General features: G+C 36.9%; 1 non-coding gene across 1 annotated transcript; it reads right to left on the reverse strand.

Annotated features, from left to right (window-relative positions):
* Positions 1-379: 379 nt before the first annotated feature.
* LOC139438610 (U6 spliceosomal RNA) lies at positions 380-486 on the reverse strand. The gene has a single exon (XR_011648252.1). It is a non-coding gene; the product is annotated as a U6 spliceosomal RNA (small nuclear RNA).
* Positions 487-3,867: the final 3,381 nt, after the last annotated feature.

Genomic DNA, 3,867 nt, shown 5'->3' on the forward strand with positions numbered 1-3,867 from the left:
AAAGGCACATCTGAGTCCAACTCCATCACACTCAGGTGCACAAATTCCAAAGTAGGGCCCTCTGACATGGCACAAAGCTCCAAATGCCATGACTATAGACCCTATGGATCTCTGTAGCCTTCAGGAGAACCAGTATGTAGGGTTGTATCTACTTTGGCTTTTTCTGGGGTCCTGCTGAGGTGTGTGTAACGGTGACCCCTCTGGTGACCTCCTGATCCTTTTTGGAAGACCTTTAGCCATATCAACTCATTTGTCTTTGCCATTTCCCCCTTTTATTCAAGGTCAAAGAGCAGTTTTTAACACTTGATCCAACATGTAGGCTAAGATATTCTGCAGATCTGATTGACCCTTTTATTCGAGATCTCTTTCTAGCTGCTTCTAAAAATATGAACACTTCATGAATTTGCATGTTATCCTTTTGTAGGGGCCATGCTAATCTTCTCTGAATCATTCCAACTTTAGTATATGTGTTGCTGAAGTGAGCACCCCTTTTTTCTTTTCTTTTTTCCGTTCTGTATCCCTTTTTCTATTAGGTGCTGCAGGCAGTGTTTCTTGTTTGCTGTGTTTCCTCATCCTCTATATCCTCTTTTCTGTGCATACTGATTTAGGCTACCAATGCTATCCCCTTTTCTTTACATCTATCTCTCTTCCATCTCCTGTTGTTTCTCTCATATTCCACCTCTTTTGTTCAGCCCCAATTTTTCTGACTTTTATTGCTAACACCTCTAGTTTGGTTTCTATCTTTTATTCACTCTTTATGTTATTGTTTTTTCTTTTCTCTTTTCCTTTCCCCTGACAATACTGGCCTTCTAATTGATACTATATTCCCCATGTTCAGTTTCCCATCTAATTGTAGGTATTCCACTTTTTATTTTTATAAATCTACACAGCTTACACGAGTATAATATTCATTCCCATAGGTATCACATGGTTCTTCTGCCTACACTTACTATCAATACAACTGTTATACATTTTCTTTTCTAACCTCTTTTGCATTCTCTGGCCATAATATTTTCCTTCAAGAGAATTTAGACAACAACAAGGAAATAGAATAAGAAGAACAAAGTGTCAAAGAGAAGACTTAATACACAGATAAAAACAGCACCTAAATAAACCCCTTGACTAGATGGAGAAGCTAATCAACTAAGAAACCCCATCAACATAAAAGGAATGACCAGACAGCAACAAAAATTACAAACCATACCAATAATCAAGAAAACATGGCCCAATCCAGTGAACAAACTAAAAATCAGGAATAGGAGTAGACCATTGAACAACTAATCAAAACTCTCAAAACAAATATCATGGGCCTATTTAATGAAGTGAAGCAAGAGTTTAAGAACATTATGCAAACACTTGGAAAGCATGCAGAGGAAATTGTAAACATATGCAAAAAGATAATGGATATGATGGTGATGAAAGGCACAATCCAAGAAATCAAAATACACTCTCGGATGTGGACTTGGCTCAATGGATAGAGCATCTGCCTACCACATGGGAGATCGATGGTTCAAATCCAGGTCCTCCTTGACCCATGTGGAAGGGGCCCACATGCAGTGCTGATGCACATAAGGAGTGCCATGCTATGCAAGGGCGTTTTCCATGTAGTGGAGCCCCATATGCAAGTAGTGCACCCTGTAAGGAGAGCTGCTGACCATGATAGAATGTTCAGCCTACCTGGGCATGGCGCCACACACACACAGACCTGATGCAGCAAGATGATGCAACAGATAGAGACACAGATTCCTGGTGCTGCTGACAAAAATAGAAGTGGACACAGAAGAACACACAACAAATGGACACAGAACAGACAACTGGGGCATGGGGGGAAAGGGAGAGAATTAAATAAAAATAAATCTTAAAAAAAAACTCTCAGCAAATAACAGCTGATTTGAAGAATCAGAGGAAAGAACCAGTGATGTCAAAGACAGTATACTGAGATCAAATAGATTGTAGAACTGATTGATAAAAAGACAGAGAAAATCCAGGAGGGATTTAGGGACCTAAATGACAACACAAAATGCACAGATATATACATTATAGGCATCCAAGAAGGAGAAAAGAAGGGAAAGGACACACAAAGGGTAGTGGAGGAGATAATGTCTGGATACTTCCAAAACCTAATGAGGGATATGGAAGTACATGTCCAGGAAGCACAACACACCCAAAAAAGCATAAATCCCAACAGGCCTACCCTAAGACACATACTTGTCAAATTATCCAATATGCTCAAGACAAAGAGAAAATACCGAAGTCAACAAAAATTTAAAAAAAAGAGAAACATCACATACAAGGTAAGCTCAATAACATTAGGTGTTGATTTCTTATCCAAAATCATAGAAGCAAGAAGGCAGTGGTATGACATAATCAAATACTAAAGAAAAGAATTTCCAGCCAAGAATACTCTATCCAGCAAAGCTGGCATTCAAAAATGACAGACAGTTAACAATATTCACAGATAAACAGAAACTAACAAAGTATGCCAGTAAGAAACTTGTCCTTCAAGAAACATTAAAGGGAGCTCTGCAGGATGAAAGAAAAAACAGGAGAGACAGAGTTGTAGGAGAGTGTAAGAACAACTAAAAAGAAAAAAATAGAGAGAGAAAAAAACATATCCAAAGAAATATGGATAATATAAGTTACTCCCTTTAGAGTAATAATAATGACTGTCAATGGAATAAACTCATCTGCCAAGGGACACAGATTGGAAGAATGAATAAGGAAATATAACTCACCTATATGCTGTCTACAAGAAACCCATCTTAGACCCAAGGATTCAAGGAGGTTGAAAGTGAATGGCAGGTAAACAACCTTACAAGCAAACAATAAACAAAAAAGGTCCAGAGTAGCTATATTAATATCCGACAAGATATAGACTTTAAAAGAAAATCAGTCTGAGAGACAAAGATAGATACTACATATTATTGAAAGGGGTAATCTTTCAGGAAGAAAGAATGAACATAAACATTTATTCTCCTAACCATAGCGCATCAAAATACATGAGGCAAACACTGGAAAAACTGAGTGGAGGAATAGATTTATAACTACAATTATAGTGGGGAATTTAATACACCACTATCACCATTGGACAGAACATCTCAACAGAGAATCAATAAAGAAACAAAGACTTGGAATAATATATTAGAGGAGGTGGACCTAATAAACATATACAGAGCATTACACCAAATACAGTAGGATATACATTCTTGTCAAGCACTCATGAATCATTCTCCAAGATGGGACACATGCTAGGCCTCCGAGAAAGTCTCAAGGAAATCAGAAAGATTGAAATCATACAAAATAATTTCTCTGACCACAGTAGAGGGAAACTGGAGATCTGTAAGGACCATAGACTCAGATTAGGCACCAAGATATGGAAGCTAAGAAACACACTGTTAGACAAACAGTGGGTGAAGGAGAATATCTCAAAAGAAATCAGTAACTACCTTGAAAGTAATGAAAATCAGAAACTACCTTGAAAGTAATGAAAATCACAACACAACATATCAAAACTTATGGGATGCAGCAAAAGTTGTTCTGAGAGGAAAATTAATAGGCATAAATTCATATATCAAAACAGAAGAAGGAGCTAAAATTAAAGACCTAACTGCACACAATGGAGAAAATTATTTTTAAAAAATAGAAAAAAAACTAACTGCAAAGGAAGAAGGAAGAAAGAAGTAACAAAGATCAGAGCAGAACTAAATGAAATAGAAAATAAGAAAGCACTAGAAATAATAAACAAAACAAAGAGCTGTTTCTTTGAGAAGATCAATAAAATTGACAAAACCTTAGCTAGACTAACAAAGAAAAAAGTGAGATGATGCAAATACACAAAATAGGAAATGAGAATGAGGATATCACCAT

This window comes from Dasypus novemcinctus (genome assembly GCF_030445035.2).
Source record: "Dasypus novemcinctus isolate mDasNov1 chromosome Y unlocalized genomic scaffold, mDasNov1.1.hap2 SUPER_Y_unloc_2, whole genome shotgun sequence".
Lineage (NCBI taxonomy): Eukaryota > Metazoa > Chordata > Mammalia > Cingulata > Dasypodidae > Dasypus > Dasypus novemcinctus.